The sequence below is a fragment of the Acanthochromis polyacanthus genome, chromosome 3, assembly GCF_021347895.1.
Source record: "Acanthochromis polyacanthus isolate Apoly-LR-REF ecotype Palm Island chromosome 3, KAUST_Apoly_ChrSc, whole genome shotgun sequence".
Lineage (NCBI taxonomy): Eukaryota > Metazoa > Chordata > Actinopteri > Pomacentridae > Acanthochromis > Acanthochromis polyacanthus.
The window spans coordinates 19,153,922-19,173,193 of record NC_067115.1 but is presented as its reverse complement, the minus strand read 5'-3'; the positions used below and the strand labels follow the sequence as shown (position 1 = coordinate 19,173,193).

The 19,272-nt window shown below is 39.4% G+C and overlaps 1 long non-coding RNA gene across 1 annotated transcript; it reads left to right on the top strand.

Moving 5' to 3' along the window:
• The first annotated feature begins 6,232 nt into the window (after nucleotides 1-6,232).
• Nucleotides 6,233-18,826, top strand: LOC110959816 (uncharacterized). Its single transcript, XR_002596256.2, has 4 exons — nucleotides 6,233-7,187; nucleotides 13,924-14,012; nucleotides 18,083-18,133; nucleotides 18,300-18,826. It is a non-coding gene; the product is annotated as an uncharacterized LOC110959816 (long non-coding RNA).
• Nucleotides 18,827-19,272: the final 446 nt, after the last annotated feature.

Genomic DNA, 19,272 nt, shown 5'->3' with positions numbered 1-19,272 from the left:
TTTTTTCACCACTCTTTTTGTGATGTTCTGTCAGTGTGAAAAAGGCGTGGGAGAAATAAAGGACGCATGTGGAACTCACATCGATATGTTGTTTCCTCCTCCATTTCGACGTTGCACTTCCTGAAAAAGTTGTCCAGAGTGAGCATCGATGCAGACTCGCTATTTAAGGGCTGAACAGTCCACTCCCCCTCCGCACTACGTGGTTTGGGACGGCCGTTAATATGGAGGACGCTCCGCGGGAACGCGCAAACGGAGGGGTAGTGTGTAGGGATAGTGTGTAGGGATAGTGTGTAGGGGGCGGTTTGGGATTCAGCCATTGTAGTGCAGAAGCTGGAGTAACTTTTATTTTGAAAAGCCAGCATAAGGGGTGATGCACCTGATGGATCTGTTGCAGCTCAGCATGTCCTAAGATTCACTGTGTGCTAGAGCTACTTCTGCCAGCAGAACTTCTACAGCCAAAAACTTGACAATTAAATGTAAATATAGGTTTTAACTTACTCCAATAGCTAACAAAAAAATCCAAAAGACCTTAAAGTTTTGTGAAATTATCAGTTAAGTTACCTTTCCTTAGTGATGCTGCTTCACCATCCTTTAATAATAAAGCTTTTAAAACCTTCATTTTCCAATTTTAGACGTTCAGTGATTGATATTTTACTGAGACTGTGGTGATTGTGATGATTTTACAGATAGTTTTAGGTTCATATTACAAACATAAATGAAGGGATGAAAAACAATTAAGATGTTGAAAAGAAAAGAAAGCAAACAGGCAGTACAGCCTTATTACAGCCTTTTATTCTGGTAGAAAGTACAGAGAGGAAGTGATGCAAAGTTGCGGATACACCTGGGAGCTGAGCAGAGGCAAACAATGGAGGCACAGAGAACAATAAAGTGAGAGTTGAGAAAAGGAGATTTCACAAAGACAAGTTAAGCTTCTGGTCACGTTTACTTTAAAATGGAAATAAATGGAGTAACTGTGGAACCCATCCAGCTGGGTAAGTGACAGATGGTCCCAGGAACAGAAGTGATGAACTGATGAACTTCCTTCCACCTCCTCTGCGGCCTGTTTGGACAGCAGCATGATATCTGTCACTGCGATGGACTCTGGTTCAGATAAGACTCCTGTATTTCTCACCAGATCTCTTCCTCTTGCCTCAGCTCAGGTTGTATTGTCCTTTGACTGCCCTCCTTAGCTTCTTCTCCAACACTTTCATACATCACTTAAACCCCGTCCACCTCAGAAACTGAACTGAAGTGCACTGTAACAAGTTGAACGAAGTGAAATGTGGAAGTTAATTGAAATGCACAAAAACCACTGTGAAATAAACTGAAATGACATTGAAAGAATGAACTGAAGTAAAGTCAAATTATCTTTTCCTGAACTGACTTTATTTGGAAGTGTTTCGTAATTAAGTTATTTTTTTTAAATCAGGACACTGAAATAGAAATATTTTTTCTGTTTTTGATTTTTAGTTGGGATTCTGTTGGTGGAATGAACTTTTGTCTCCAGGATATTTCTGTGTTTGGTTTTAAAAGGAGTAGTGTTTAACACAAAATTGATGACTTTTTTTTGTTTCTCTTCTATCTTGAGTGGTTTTGTATTTATTTTTGCAGCAAGGGAGTTAAAATAACTTAAATTAATAAGAAATTGTCTTTCAGAAAAACAGGTGAAGAGTAACCTTTATTCCTCTGTCCAGCATCCAAATCAATTTGACTGATTTTAACATTATGGACAATTTGAGACCATTTTGGCTTCAGACAGTTGGATGGCACTTTCTCTGGACTGGGCTGAAGATGAGGCAACAATATACTATTACTAATATCTCTATTTAACCATCTAGATAATAGTTAAACAACCTGTCAGCCTGTATGTATCCCATAATAGTAAGACAACCAGTAGATGAGGCATTAACCTTTATGTCTGTTGTGTACTGCGTCTGCCACATTTTTCAATCCAAAAAATGTGATTTTTGGCATGATTTTTGCCTGTCACAATATTTAGATAAATGTTTCCCTTTTCTCTTGTTTTCTCTTTGTGATTAGAGCAATTTAAGAGACAGTAGCTCTGCTGGGAAACACTTGCAGGCAAATAAAAAGAAGGGACAATTTAAAAAGAAATACAGAGCAAGTATGTGATCTTTTATTAAATTTCTTTTAATCATGCAAGATAATAAACAGTACAAGGAAACAGTGTAGTGAGACAGGAGTAAGAGCCCCCAATGTAAATTAATAGCAGGTGGCAAACAGAAAAGTTTTAAGCCTTGGTTTCGAAGAATATAAAAGAGTTTCAGAAATGTGGCGATCAGAGAATGAATGCTGCTTCTCCATGGGAGGTTCAGGATGGTTCACAACACAGCAGCAGATCAAAAATGTAATTTTGCCCTGAACCAGTCAGTGCCTCATAAACCAAAAGGATTTCAAAATCAATTCTTGGCCACATGTGAAGCTGGAACAAAGATCTGTGGACTGGAGAAATGTGTTCCACTCTGTCATGTTAGTGAGGACTGTAGCGGCAGAAACTACTGGGAATGGGTGGTATTTTTCTTTTTAAATGATTTTGAGAACAAAGCAGCAGGTTTACTTCTGCTTTTCCAGCCAAATCCTGGTATTTATATTTCATAATTCTAAAAAGGTGAGCTTGACCCAGATAACCCACGTATCTGATGCCTGCAGGTATCAGCAGAGGCACTCAGCTTGGCAGTCCCACAGTTTCAGGAACAGGAGATAATTAAATGGAATGAGATGTAAATGTTCTTAATCAATGATTAATGGTTGCCTGTTCGCTGCTTGACGCTTCAGGCGAGACTCTATCTGAGGCTCCAGTGGGAGGTTCATGCAGAGAGGAAGACTCAAATTTTTCAAATCCATACAGTCATTTATTGAAATCGTACATCGAGTTATCAAGTGAAGAAGAAATCTTTGTTGTATCTGCTCTCTGAGTGCAGGGAAGTGCTGCAGAGGATTCATTAATCACAATAACGCGGGCTGTAATTTTAGGATTTTGTTGGGTTGAAAATGTACTTAAAGCTTGTTGGAAATCAGCATAATATCCAAGAAATCAAAGCTACTTTCTTGCAGCATGGCTTAATGGGAACAGGTGAAGCAGAGTCAGAAAATAGCACCGTTCTACCACGAGTGTGTTTTCTGTGCACAGCGTGGTCGACAGGACACTGACTTGTCACCATGGTGACACATTTTCCCACCGCCACATATTGTCATACATATTTCCGTGAAGCGTCGGTAACACGAGCTCATCTCATCCTGTGGGCCTGATGCACAAACATACCTGGACATCGACCTGTAGACACACACACACACACACACACACACACACACACACACACACACACACACACACACACACACACACACACACACACACACACACACACACACACACAGGCTAAAAAAAAAAGAGTAGACCGAGAAAAAACAGCAGACAATAAAAAATATACTATGAAGGAGGGAGAATCTTAACATGCAACTTGATCTGAGCAGTTTTCTCCATTTGACAGCATATTGACATTTATCATTTAATCCTGAGTACATGCAGGTTCGCTCACATTTATGTCTGTCTTGGATTCATTAGCTGTTTGGAATATAAACCTCCATGGCTCTCAAGCTCTTTATTTCATGCATTTCAACTGTAATGAAGCAAATTACTGCATTTTCAGCACATGCAACAGTGAAACCCACAGAGAAATTTCATCTGATTCTGTGGTTCCCCTCTGTTTTATGGAAGGTTTCAATATTATTCAACTCACGTTTTTGTTTTACTAACTTCACTGTTTGCTTCGTTCTCATCAGCCGTGTTATCAGCAGCTGTTTGCAAGAAATGCACCTGTTCATTATCAAATTGCAAGGATACTAACCGGCTGAAGATCCAAATAACCTCCAGGTTTTTGGAGCTGGTTGAGGGTATTAGCTGTAAACAAAGATGGATGAACCCTCTGTGATGTTACCCATCGGTCTTCTGTGGTGATTTTGAAGTTCATCGTGTTAGCAGTGCCTTATTTTGCCTCTCAGCTAGTTAAAAAATGAGAAAAGATGTGAAGCAGGAGTGGAGCTGAAGCAGGCCATGCAAACATTGCTGAACTGTGGACTGCACTGTAAGCTTTTAATGATATATAACTTTAAACTTTAACACAATCTAAACAGGAGAGTTATATAAAAGTCCACCCTATGTGCAGTTTTCGTGAACAGTAAAATTAGCTATAAATTCCTAAACAATTTATTGCACAAGGCTGTAAATGTGTTATTCCTGCTGTAAAATCTGGGGTTTTAACATGGATGTCTGGATGTGTGTAAAAAGAGTCTCAAGTGGCCATTTAAGGAATTGCAGGTCTTGGGACTTGCACTTCATTGTCAGCGTTGGAGGTTGCTGCATTGTTGAGAGTGAGATGGAGCTAAAAGGAAAATGAATAATAGACTGAAATTTATTAGGGCATAAGAAGACAGGGCTGCACAGTGTCTTGGTGGTTAGCTCTTTCACCTTGCAGCTAGAAGATCCCCGGTTTGCATCCCGGCTTTCCTGGGATCTTTCTGCATGGAGTTTGCGTGTTCTGCCTGTGCACGCGTGTGTTTTCTCCGGGTACTCCGACTTCCTCCCACAGTCCAAAAATATGCTGAGGTTAACTGGTGATTCTAAATTGCTCGTAGGTGTGAATGTGAGTGTGATTGTTTGTCTGTATATGAAGCCCTGTGACAGACTGGTGACCTGTCCAGCGAATTTTGCTGGATTTTGGTTGATTTTTTTTCTGAATGTTCTTAAAGAAAATAGAAGTTTTTTCTGATACATGTGTAATCACTTTAGATATTTTTAGGATTTCTTTGGAAGATTTTTACTAGTTTTTTAAAAAAAATGTTGACAAGAATTTTCTTGCTAAATTTGAGGGATTTTTATATATATATATATATATATATACAATTTTTAAGGGGAACCTTTAAAGACTTTTCTTCCTGAAGGTTTTGCAAATTTTCAGAAATTTGGGGGATTTTTTTTGCTGAATCTTTTTTAATTTTTTTCAGCCAAGGAAACAATATTTTTGGAGCCTATAAATGAAGACAACAGGAGGGTTAAAGCACATATATTTTAGCAACTGACATGTGACTTCTCAAATTTAGAAAGCAGTGGGGTTGCTGCTGAAAGTGCTCATAGGTGTGCGTTGAATTCTTCACTTCAAACAAGACTACCCGAGCACATGCAGGGCAGCACAAACAGGAGCTCTGCGACTCTTAAACCCCCCGATTTTTAGGCACCGGTGAGTCTGTGCAGCTCTCCGCCAACATAAAGCTGGAGAGGAGGCCTGAAGAATTTTCCAATTAGGAGTCATGAGGCTGTCTCAAAGCTGCAGATGAGATGCACAGCCACATCGCTGCAACTTGACATTCCCAGCAGCCACTTGTGTGAACTTCCATCAGTGTGCCGTCCATGCTCTGGAGTTTCAACGACAGCAGAGTCACAGAGGCTGTTGTGAGGAATGTCATCGCTGGCTTGAAAATATCCACGTCATGCTGTCTAGGAGAAATATACCCTCACCACAGAGAGACGGATAATGGGCAGGCTAAGGATTTGATTTGTGTGTGTATATTTATAGCCATTCTCTAACTTGGAGCCATCCTCATTAAGTTGCCAGGTTGCTTTGTTCCACTTAACAATGGTGATCGAACAGTCTGAGAGGGATACAGCTTTTAATGTCGACTAAAATCCTACAGCAGGTGATCCTCAATCATTCATCATGGAAACAAAACAGCATGCTGAACAATAAAAGCAATGTTCAGCACCGCAGGGCATTGCTTTCACTACATCTAAAATACAATAGCATCTGTTAAACACAATGTGAAACACGACAGGATAAAACATTAATTGTACCAAAAGACTTTTGGTCTGTCGCCATCAGTTTGCTACAACAAACAAGACGAGACATAACTTCACTTCTATTGTGCTGAACTCGTGTTTTGTCAGTCAGTTAGTTGAAAAATCACCAAAACAGTCGCAACATGACGGAATTTGAAACAAAAAACAAAAAGATGTTTTATTAATTACAAATTATCTGATGATGCTCAGGCTGTTAATTGCTGAGCTGCTCATGTGAGGATTCAAAATGCTGTTTAGTGACAATATAGGCTCATATCCCTTCAGAGGTTAACTATATCGAACCAAGTGAGCATGAAGCATTTAGAATTTCTTGGTTTTCTAGTATTTCTGTTGTATTTCGGACCAAGCTGACGTTGATTTAAATTTTCCAAAAATTCCTATCATGGAAGAGATATGTCAGTAGCAGAAACTTGCAATAAAGCTAAATGAAAAACGACACACATTTAAAGCTGAGCAGACAGGCCTGTAGATGGACCAGCACACTGGTGGCTGAGGAGGATAATGAGGGGCAGCTGGGAAGGCAGCTGATGATCAGAGGAAGCCTGCAGACGACTGCTGGGAGGTGAAGGAAGGGACGAGTGCGACAGGAGATGTTAGAGGACAGGGTAAACTGGAGAAAAGGTGCAAAATAACTAAGGCGTTGCTGTCAAAAAGTATATTTCATTGGAGGCTGTGGCAGTAAGTATACACAACAAAAATATAAATGCAACACTTTTGTTTTTGCTCCCATTTTTTATGAGATGAACTCAAAGATCTAAAACTTTTTCCACATACACAATATCGCCATTTCTCTCAAATATTGTTCACAAATCTGTCTAAATCTGAGATAGTGAGCACTTCTCCTTTGCTGAGATAATCCATCCCACCTCACAGGTGTGCCAAATCAAGATGCTGATTAGACACCATGATTAGCACACAGGTGTGCCTTAGACTGCCCACAATAAAAGGGAGCAAAAACAGAAGTGTTGCATTTATATTTTTGTTGAGTGTATGTGACCACATGCACAATTAGTGCACACACATCACAACAAAGCTTAAGTGATGTGCTGCAGTAATGCGCCATGTCATCTTTTCTAATCTGGGGTTGACTAATCCTCCAGTGTTCCTGATCCAAGCAGGTGAACAGAAGCAGAGGCAAACACACGGTAAGAGGAAATCGTCCCCTCGCCTCTGCTGATTGTTTGCAGTATGGACGGCTTGTGTTGACCCTGCAGGGTGGTGGTGAACCCCTGGGGACCATGTGCACCACCATCATGTTTCTCTCCACTCTGGCTTTTGTACTGCGGCAGCGTTTCACCAGCCGAGCCAAGACGTAAGTTGCTGTTATATTTTGGAAACTTTGGTCTTAGCAGAGCAAAGCTATGTTTATCGCCTCATAAGATGCTGCTATCACAAAGTATATTACATTCAGTTACTTTCATACACTGCCTCGCCATAAATAGTCACCCTTTACAAATAGGTAAGATCCTTCCACTGGAAAATTACTGCAGTGATGAATATGTTTCAGCTGACAATAACATATTTAACCCTAGCTGATGCAGTGAGGAGCTTCTTATTTCTTAAACAACCGTGTTGAAAGACAAATCCTGTGGTCATTGAAAGGATGTTAATCTTTTTCAGAATAGTCAAATTATTGGCCTGCTTCAAGCAAAGAAAACGACTAAGAAGATGTCTGAAACTACTAAAATCGGGTTGGATAGTGGTGAACCTTCATCTTTGAGGAACAAATGTAGTCGGAACAAACTCTTGGATGATTGCAGGAAATCAACAGTAGAACTCACGGCTTTGTTTAATAATGAAAGTAAGAGCATCAGTGAAAATGCATTGAGAAGAGCTTCTCTAATCTGAAATACAAAATTATCACTGCCTTTTGGCCCTTTCTGTGACCTCAGCTTGATTGAGCACCCTCAGGCATGTGCTGTGCACATTTGCTGTCATTAATTAGGACAAAGTTTGTAATTTAACAGAAATTCAAATTTCAGATGTCTGAGTGTTTGTGGTTAATTTGTTTGCTTTCTAGTAAACCGGCCCATCACGGTAAAAAAGAAAACTACAGTCTATTCAGCAGAGTTGGTATTCTGATTTGTTTGAACATGAAAATTAAAATAGCTATACCTGGCTTGAAAGTACACATCAAACCAATCGTGTTTACCTCAATATGTCTAAATTTGTAATTGTGAATAAGCTGAAACTGTAATTTGTTTTTGGTTCAACAAAGTTGAGGGGGGAAAAAAACCACAGGGTTTCCCAGAATACACAGCAGGGGCAAATCCTCATGTTTTCTCTCCCTTGGCTTACAACTCAGAAATGACCCACAGATATGTACGTAGCTAAACAGGTTGAGCTGGTGACCCATAAACAGGGACTTTATGTAGTGGTCATGGGTTCAAATCCAGCTCATGGCTCTTTGCTCTCACTGCTTTCCTGTCTCTCTCTCCCTGCTGTTTCTTAATAAAGTCAGAAAAAGGCCAAAAAATAACTTGAAAAAATGATTGTGGGGTTCTGTGAATCACATTATTCAGCTAATAAAGAGATTTATGAAGCCAAAATGAAGAATCAATACTGACTGTTCACAGAATAATGTAAATGTAACTGGTACATCAATGAAATATGATTTAGGACATTGAACTAGCAAATCTTTGAGACAATTGCAAAAGGTTGCCTTGATATTTCAAGTTTCCTCAACTATTCTTTTTTTTTTATATATATATGTTAGTGTTAGTTTGTATTCTCAAGAAAGAATTGTAAAACATTGTTACACTTTTGCTCGCTGGCCTTCGTCAGCAGAGCAGCTCCAGGCGCCAGTTTACCGTCTGTCTGATCCAGTTTTACCTCTGAAGGCTCTGGTCTCTTTTTAGATGCAGGAAAATGGTTTTGCTTTCATCAGGTGCTTTAAATCTCCATGTTTGAGAATACATTGCTTCGTATGTCATCATCCTCAGGTTGTTAGATATTGATCTCTGCACATAGCTATGTGTAATGAGGTGCTGCTGCTCAGATTGGTCAGAGAGCCATGTCCAATGCCAGAGCATGACAAAGTGGAGATCAGTACACGAGTCGTTTTCCTAGAGCTTGTGTTGCCTTCAGATGTTCAGCCCCCCGGCGGGGTCTGTCCTCGGAACTTTAGCTCATTACGCTGCTCGACATCTATGGACAAACAAAGTAATTATGTGGTGGGAATAACACCACAGTTCAGGGCTTGAATTTGTTCCAAGGTGACTGTGTGCTGGGAAACAAGCACTGATTACTGTGAAATGTTTTTGACTTGGTCTGTTCGTCGGCCTCATACCGATTGTTTAGTCATTGAAGGGAATCTCCAAAAGCTGAATGCTATTATTGACTGACTAGACGGTGGTAAATGCCAAGATTATTAGGATGAGAGCTGCAGTAACACCAGTGATGATCTTTAAGGAGGTTGTTCTATACAAAGGCCAGATCAGACACTTGATCACGGTGTGGCACATGTTTAGGCCGGCTCTTTACAATAAAACACATCTGTAAGAAAATGTCTCAAGTTCTGAATGCAGTCATATAATAAAACATAAATGTCTTGATTATTGAATTTTAGAAGAGGTTTAAGATGAGGACTGAACACAACTGAAGACTGTTTCTCTCATAAAATGCCACAAATTCAAACTGATTTTATTGATTCTACAGCTACATGTGGTTTTAGCCATCCTTTTGTTTTGACATTCAGCTGCAAAAGCAGACAAAATAATCACACTGTACTTCATTTGCTGACAGGTTGAATTGTAAATGCAGAGAAATCGGGAAATGGAAGAGGACTTCCTGTGTAACACCTGTTATCAAATCAGTAACGTTAACCAGGGCTAAGAAAAATATTCACCCACCTTGAAAGTTTTCTGCTTTTGTCGCTTTTCTTTGTTGAATTGTGGTCAGTGTAATTTGGCTTTATTGAACCAAACAAGATTTATTAAAAAGCCTCTTTCATTTCAAAGTGAAAACAAATTTCTAAAGTTGTCAAGCAGTTAAAAATCAAAAATGTAAAATCTGTTTTTTTTTAGTTTTTTTTTTTTTATGTTAACTCCTCACACTCTGCCCTCTTTTGAAGTCCAGCTACAAATTCAAATGGATTGAGGTCTGTTCTGACTCAGCCGCTCCAGAAGATTCTCCTTATTGTCCCTAAATTGTTTCTGTGTAGCTTTGTACTGTCTGTTTGGGGTCAAATCTTCCCTTAAGCCACAGTTCTCTTGCAGGCTGATCCTTGCTTTTCTGTATTCATTTTACCCTTTACCTTTACACAATGGTGTAGTCCAGTTTTTTTCTAGTGGGCATACTCCGGCCTCATAAACCAAAGCCCGGTCAGGTTCTCATATATGTGCGCTGAGCTGATAGACCAATGACAAACACTGGAAAGCTGCACCGGTAAAATAGAAGTGACCTGTCAAATTTACACCCGTATAGACGGCGTCTGGGTCCGGATCCAGACGTTCCGGTCCGCCTTTTAGTGAGCCCTGTTCTCAGACAGACAGCTTCCCCCGTCCCACACAACTTCACTGCTTCCTGACACAGAAAGTGAATTTATGAACGGGAAAGTGAACGTTATGTCAAAAAAACCATACTGATACATATGTTTGCACATTTTTAAGTGGTTATATGGAAATTCGGGACCTTTTCTAGTGGGTGCACGGTGTATACCTGTGTGTTTATTCCCCTTGGTATACGTATCTTCGTGCATTTTTAAGTGGGTATACGGAAGTTTAGAAAATTTTCTAGTGGGTGTACGGCGTATACCTGCGTATCACGTACCCTACACCCCTGCCTTTACAAGCCATACAGGACTTGCTGTAGAGAAGCATCCTTGTGTTATGATGCTGCCACCACTGTGCTTTACAGTGTGGGGTTGGAATGATGTGCAGTGCTTGGTGTCTGCCAAACATAGCGTCTAGTCTGATAGCCAGAAAGTTATGTTTTGGTGTCATCAGACCAAAGAAGCTTTTTCTCTTTGACTTCAGAGTCTCTCACAGGCCTTCAGGTGAGCTCTAGTCAAGATGTAATTTGAGCAACAGTGGCTTTGTGTTTGCCACTCTCCCAGAAAAGCTTTGACTGGTGAAAGACGGGGAAACATTTGTCATATACACAGTCTCTCCCATCTCAGCTGCTAAAGCTTGTACCTCCTTTAGAGGAGTCATGGGTGTCTTGGTGGCCTCCCTCACTAGTCTTTTCTCCACTTTTGATAATAACCAGCTCCAGGCAAACCTACAAATATGCTGTATTCCTTCTACTTCTTACTGATTTTTTTTTTTTTAAATCAGTCCGATGGCGAGCATTTTTTGTGGCTATTCTATTCTTCTATGATGGATTTAACTTTACTCAAAGGAACGTTCAGTGAGTTGAAAATGTTCTTGTATCCACTTCCTGGTTTATGCTTTCCATCGTCTTTCTCAGTGTTGCTTGAAGTGTTTATTCATTTTCATTGTGTATTTATAACCAGAAGCACTGATTCACCAGTAGCTGACCTTCCAGATACAGGAGTCTTCATGCTGCAGTCACTTGAGACACATTCACTGCACTCAGATGATCTCATTTGACAAATTATGCTACAGTTAGATCCAGCTCCAAACATGTTACTTCCTCAGTGCATTTCAGTTGTAGCAGCTGAACAATAAAAATGTCAGACATTTTCAGGTGACAGTGAGTTTCAAAATAACTTCAAAAATTATCTTTGGCATTTCTGTGCTGACTGTCTCACTATTCATCTGCTGACTCAATCTCCAATGCCAATGAATCTGTGAAAAACAATTTAGTCAGGCTGTAATTAGCATGGAACGAAATATCACAGTGATTAAAACTCAAATCATTTGAATTAATTGGTTGTAATCAGTGGAAGATCATGAAAATCTGGAGAAAGTGTTCCACCTGAGCGAGCCCAGCCTTGTCCTTTGTAATACAACACCTACGGAAATGACTAAATCAATAGTGTAAACCTATTAATCTGTAGCGGTAATTAATCAGAAGTAGCGCTCAGTAATTTTAAAGTCATTTAAAAAAGTCATCACAAGTCTCAGGATCTGTTCTTTTCTTAACTTTACAGTTTCTTTTTTTTAAATTTGTCAACTTCAGATCTTTTGTTTATAATTAAATACATAGCACACAAGAAATATTTTAATTAAATGTGAAAATGCCTTTTGGAGCAACTACATTTTCAATGCATGATCAAGTCTGAAACTTTGTCTTTTGCAACCAATCATTCAGAGAGTTGGAATAAAATGTATACTTTTGATTCTAGAGAAGTAGTGCAGTTTGTGGACTGACTCAAAACTCTAATCTATTGATGCAAACTGCATGTTTTTTTTTGTTTTTTTTTGGTTTTGAGCCTAAGCATAGTTTTGTGTATGTGTGTGCCTATACTTCTTCTGATCTACACTCAACAAAAATATAAACGCAACACTTTTATTTGCTCTCATTTTTTTTATGAGATGAACTCAAAGATCTAATTTTTTTTTTTCCCCACATACACAATATCACCATTTCTCTCAAATATTGTTCACAAATCTGTCTAAATCTGGAATAGTGAGCACTTCTTTGCTGAAGTAATCCATCCCACCTCATTAGACACCATGATTAGTGCACAGGTGTGCCTTAGACTGACCACAATAAAGGGGTCCTGGGCTGGTGTGGTTACACATGGTCTGCGGTTGTGAGGCTGGTTGGATGTACTGCCAAATTCTCTGAAACACCTTTGGAGATGACTTATGGTAGAGAAATGAACATTCAATACATGACCAACACCTCTGGTTGACATTCCTGCTGTCAGCATGCCAATTGCACGCTCCCTCAAATCTTGCCACATCTGTGGCATTCTGCTGTGATAAAACTGCACCTTTCAGAGTGGCCTTTTATTGTGGGCAGTCTAAGGCACACCTGTGCACTAATCATGGTGTCTAATCAGCATCTTGATATGGCACACCTGTGAGGTGGGACGGATTATCTCAGCAAAGGAGAAGTGCTCACTATCACAGATTTAGACAGATTTGTGAACAATATTTGAGAGAAATGGTGATATTGTGTATGTGGAAAAAGTTTTAGATCTTTGAGTTCATCTCATTAAAAAATGGGAGCAAAAACAAAAGTGTTGCGTTTATATTTTTGTTGAGTGTATTTCATACTTGGTGGGTGTGCTGCTGGGGGTCCAAAGAAGTGCTGTGTCAAGAGGAAAGTAGTTTGGCTGGGAGGATCTTGAGAAACATTAAACGACAGCTGAAACTACGTTAAGGCTGGAGCTTAATGCAGTCATTGACTACTAAAAGGTCTTTGCAAAGGTTGCTGCACTTGGTCAAAGCATAGATTTCAACAGAGAACCTTCATTCTGTAACAAGCAACTAATAGAAGTCCAGTTTATGCTGCCACAACACTACATTGAATCTCCATCTTTGTTTCTCAAACCTATTACTGCACACTATGAAGCAGTTTAGGTCATCACTGCAGCATTTCAAAGAAGCAGCTTTTCTTTTTTTACTAGTGCTGATAATGTGAAATTTCATAGATTACAGATGTCTATGCTGAGACTCTGGTAACTTCCTTCTTGTATTCCCCTCAATATAAAGCACCTGCAAGTTGTTTTTCCAGTGAAATAAATGAATAACACCTGATTGGAAGATTCATTAAAATCTGCTTTGGAAGCACCACACACAGAATTAACAGTTTTACACTGCTCTCATTGTTAATGGGATTAAAAGACATCATCAGGACATCCAATTTGTTTTATGTGTGCATTCTGAGTAACTATTCCAGCTTCTACCCCTCTTTACGAGCTGCAGGAACAACATGACTGCAGATCCAAGACGATAGTATGCAGAGAAGATGGTCTCAAAACAGAAACCTATTCCCTTTGCCTGTACATTTGAATGAAAAAAATGCATCTGAAAATGAAAATAAAACGCAGTCAGGCACAGGACAAGCTGAGCAGCACTTCTCAAGATTACAGTCCCAGTTTAATTTTTCCTTTCACTTACCACCTTCATGAGTTTCTTTCACTGAAACCTTCACTGCTGACCTCTCACACCTCCATTTCTTTCTTTTGTCAGTTTTCCAAAAGACTTGGAGGAGAAGGAAACGTCCTCAGCGCAGAGTCAAGACCTGGACAAGTGAGACTCACTGTTCTAACAGTAATCAGGTAAACATTAGTTTTCTTCTGCCACCAGTTTCTGTCCTATAGTAGACTGCTATTGTGACTTTTTTGGGTGAAAACAGATTTTTAAAGACAAAGAAAATCTTAAGAAATGTTTTCTTTACAAAGCCAAGAGCCTTTATGGACAATAATCAAGATTTAATGTTTGATGTTGCAACAGTTTAATTATTGTTCTGAATTGCTGTTTATAAAGTAGTACCAGTAGTATTACCTAAGTTGTTAGTTTTCACTCCCTCTGAGGTATTCTTTTGGTATTGCAGCTCTGAACTGTGCAAAAGACTTTCATGTCAAAGTGAAAACAGATTCCTACAATGTATGTTGAATGTTAAACAAGTGATTGTATTCACCCTCATGAAGTCAGAATTTAGTCGATGCACCTTTAAAAATCAGTGAAAGGGGAAACTTACAACTCCTGTGAACAGTTTTTATAGGTACTGTACATGTCATTAGGATGTTTTTTATAAAAAGTCTTTATATGCTTATGTTATTTCTTAAAAATTCCACCTGAAAAACCATGCTCAAGTAAGGATAATTTATATCACAGTAGTAGATAATATTTTTAACAGTAATGTAAATGTCATAAACGTTATCATATAATTGGAGCAATATTCTCATAACTGTGGTGACAATTTTAGGTTGTCTACAAGAAAACTCCACAAGGAATCTTATAAGCCTAAAGCCTTCCAAAGCCAAATTATCTATGTGAAAAATGCAGAGTCATGCTGAAAACGGAGCTGTTTCTATTCACTCATAAAAAGCCATCTGGGAGATGTATGTTTTTGTGGACTGTACAGTTACCCAGTGCCAGTGATGGGATGTTTGTGACTGCTTTGATAGGTGTATTTGTTGTGCTAAATTTTCTGCCATTATGTTTTGAAGCTGTATTGAAATGGAAACTCCTCTATAATTCTACTATACTTCAATAATTTTTCAGTCCACGGTGAATGTGTTTTGTCTTTCTGCAGATGTTTAGACGGCTTCCAACATGAATGATCTGAATAATGAGACTCGGTAGCATCAGGTTCTACCACATCCATACTGCACCTTCATACTGACATCCCTTAATGTTCACACCACAATGCCATTTGAAACAGTTTCCATTATCCAGGAACACTGCAGTTGAAGGTAAAGTTGTGTACCTGTGGTTTGATAATGGGACTGTAGCATGGCGACACTGTCTACACTGTTACCTTATATCTTACTAGCACAATGATTTTGATGCTACAACACCATCGCTCGCAGTTTGGCCCCACGTTGGACAGTATCCGTTTCTAGAGTCTAGTTGCACTGTGTGAAAACTGTGTTGGCCTTTTGAGGAGGCGGCGTTGGTCGGTGCAGGGACATCATGGCTCGGAGAGAAGACAGCCGGGCAGCAGATGCATGTTTGCCAGAACACTGGAGAGATGTGAGAGACTGGAGCATAGAGAAGAGACAAAGCCACAGAGTAAGGCCGTTCTTCCATACAGCGGTTGGAACATGTCGCCTGGTTTTCTAGGAACTGAGTGAACTCTTAGCTGTTGCTCTTTGTTTTCCACCGGTGCAGTCGATACTAAGCTGTTTAGATTGTTATGTATTCTGTGTACAACGCCTCTGGGTATTGTTTACAAGATCAATCAGTGTCACTGTTCGGTTACTTATGGCTAAACTGCAAGTCATGAGTAAGAACAAAGACAAACAACTGCTGCACGCGTGTTGTTTTTCCTGTTGCTTTTGGAGATGCAACAATAAATTAAAGTTTCATCTCTAGAAGTTGAACACAATGCATTGGGCATGTAAGCGTTACATATTTACGTATTTAATTCCTGTCCCTTGTAGCGATTTCTTGTCCTTTGTCCTACTTCATGCATTTTGATAGCGCTAATTGAAAAATGGCACTATAATGCACTCTAAAGTATTAATTAGCTTGGTTAATGAGTTTGTGAGCACAAATGTATTATGACTATGAAGCAGCGGTACATCATGCTGTGCTCACAATAAATGTCACCAAAAAAAAGGAGAAATCTGTCCAGAGTTGTCTCTGGCTGTGTGCAAACTTTTAATTTGGCTGGGAAGTAAATGACTTACTAATTATTCACCTGACAGACAGCTGTCATGTTTTTCATTTATTTGGCTGCAACATGTTTCCAAATGGACACAACAGAATAGCTACAGTATTAATCATCTGTCACAAATTCAGATTCTCCTCAGCACCTTCTAGAAAGGTCTGAATTGCCTCTAAAAATTTTTTTAAAAAGTATTTAAACTGATACCAAATTGACTGCAAAATAAAAGTAAAAAGGCCCAAAAAATGTTCCAAGAACCTTTTCAAACTAGTTCCTCCAGGAACCACTTCGGGTTATTTGACGTTCAAACTCTTCTCTGAAATGAGCTTTTAAAGGTTTCTCCAGAAAAACTGCATACAAGGGTCCCTGAACTTAGAGTTCCCGGAGGCTCATCTAATTCTAAGACAATGTGCCAATAAAGGAACTTAAAACTCAACCTGAAGATGACATAAGCTGCAGTGATCAGAGCAGCAACGTGGGATCAGTTAACATTGTTTGCAGTAAATGCTGGTTAAACTTCCACAATGTCACAACGCTGACCATAGCACCAGGTCTGGTCGCAGGTTGTTGGATGCGATCTCAAGTGGGAAGCAGAGCTTTTGGTCCAGGCCTACCAGCATCCTCCAATCACAAAGCCCCTCTCAACTGCCCAGGATCTGGTCTTGAGGTGGCGAGACAGGCTCGACCCTCACCCTCCCAGACAAACATCGTTTCTTGCCATCAGGCAGGTTGATGTGGGTGGAAGGGCGTTGATACTCATCCACTGCGTTTCCAGAACTAGTGCCAAACACTTTAACACCTGGTTGTACTGCAAAGTGTAATGAGCTTGAGCGATGCCTGATATTAGGCATAGTTAACAGGAAATATTGTTTTTGCTTTTAAAAATACTTTTTTACTTTTGAATAGGGCTTTCATGATATCAGATTTTCACTATGTTATCGTGACCAAAACAGTTCACAATATTATCATAATATCTACAGAAAGTATGGAAAAAAATAATTAATCAAACTTGATTGTTGTGTGTTTTGTCTCATATTTGGCAAAGTAATTGCATAAAACATGAATGTTCAGAGGTTGACAGTGTACAATTATAACTGTTGCCAGTTATTATTTATCATGCCTATTATCAACATGGTACCAATATTTCAGTTTTTAAGTATCACAGCTATCATAAATATTGATTTATCTTGATACTCCATGTTTAACATTCTAGGAATATCTCTAAAAGCTCACCTGATCTTCATCTTTGTTGAAATGAACCAACAGGCTACTATAAAGACATTGTGCTGTTCACGGAGAAATGCATAAAGAATAACACAACTTTGAACTACAGTATATGGACTTTTATAATGCCTATAAAGATTTTTAGCAATAAGCAAAGTAATGGCTTTGCAAGCTCTTGATTAAAACAAAAATAATTTGTGATAATAAAACCAAGATATCAGACTTAATGCCTGTAAATTTGCATTTCTTATTATGAAATTTAATAGATGAGGGCATCAGATTAGAAATACACAGCAGAGGATTCAAAGTTTTATCTTTAAGGAAGCAACTGTGCAATTCAAAATATAAGATCATAAACTCACACTGAATATGAATTACATTATCTTTTCCCGTCTGAACAGCACCGACCTCAAACCAATGAGACGAGACAAAAAACACAAAACTAAAATGTATTTTTGCAGAAAATAGTGTGTTCGTGCCGGACCTCGTCACATACCGTGGGTAGCTGATGGCCTTTAATGTGATTTTTTTTTTTTTTTTTAATGACAGATTTAGAGTCTTCAGACAGAAAAGGTGTCTCTGAGGCTAAGTGAGATGTTTACGGCAGTGACACAGAAGTCTGTCTTTGGCCTCTAAACTCAGTTAAACTGAAACAGGTAGTGTGTTTGAGGTGCAATGAGCTTCCTGAGGCCTGTTTAATATTTTATCAACCAAAATGTAAAAAGCAGTCAGTTTGCGATGAAATGCTTCATTTGTTTCTTTCCTTCTATCCCTTCCTCCTGCACACAGAGGTGGGTTTTAGATGTGGAGGCTGTTCTCAGGTCCATGGAGAGACAGCTGGTGAGTTAAACCAAGTATATACATATTAACATAAGACGCATTTAAATGATACTTGTACAATCTCATTATCTCTTTGCAGTTTATACAAGTGTTTCTGAATGTGGTCATTTATATCTCGGTGTGGGCAGTGAAGTGTCAAACTAAATTACTTTCTTCCTGTTCCCAGAATGCTTCGCTGGAGAAATATCCTGACTGTAAAAGTGGAAACCGCTCCGACTGTCCTCCATCTTCTTTAAGCCTCGGCAGATCTCGCTCCAGTCAAACAAGCTGATCCGTAGCGGTGGCTTTAGATCAGCTTTCAGACAGCGACACTCAACACAAATCGCCTACTTTTGCCCCAGCCAGACACTCTAAAATAGATGGGCTTTGAGCTTGTTGATGGTTGTGTTTTCTCTTCAACACCAAAGAGGGGGGTATCAGGAAAGATTAGAAGCCTGCAGAACCGTAGGCTCTGCAGCAGATATGATAGGCAGCTTTGATTGAATCCTGACTGCTACAAACCCTCCTGCAATGATCTCTTCACTTAAGAGTTTGTTTGACGTTCGGGGGGGGGGAAGTAATTTCACACTCGAGCGTATCATGACTTAACTGTCCCACAAGCAATGAAAACTTCCCTTGAAATGGCTTCTGAAACTTTTTGTCATTACCATTGCTGCCGGAGCAGAAATAAACAAGTGTTTTCTGTGATGTACATGCATGGCCTGCTGCGTCTTTATTTGAAGGGAAATCCACTCCCACGCTGCCAGCAGCACTGACACAAGCTGCCTGGGCTTTTTCTTTTATGTCAGCGGATATTTTACCCTGCACATGGATTCTTTTGCGGTGATGACTAAATCGTATACAGTAACGCTTTTAGCCCCTATGTACAGGATCACAGCAACTAATGCTGGTTTTCATCCCTCTTCTTCTTTTTATGAGCTGCATTATTTCCCTTGCCAACAAATGAGATCTGGTTATTTCCTGCCTGATTACATAAATGACTGAATCCTTGTTGATATTAAGGTTGTTTTCCTGTCGGTAATATCGGTGTGTATTTAATTTACGTACCACTGGGAGCAACAAGCCAGAGTTATTTCTGAAAAAGGACCAAAAGCCACCTCTGTGGCAGGAATATGACCGAGTGTTATGCATCTACTCTG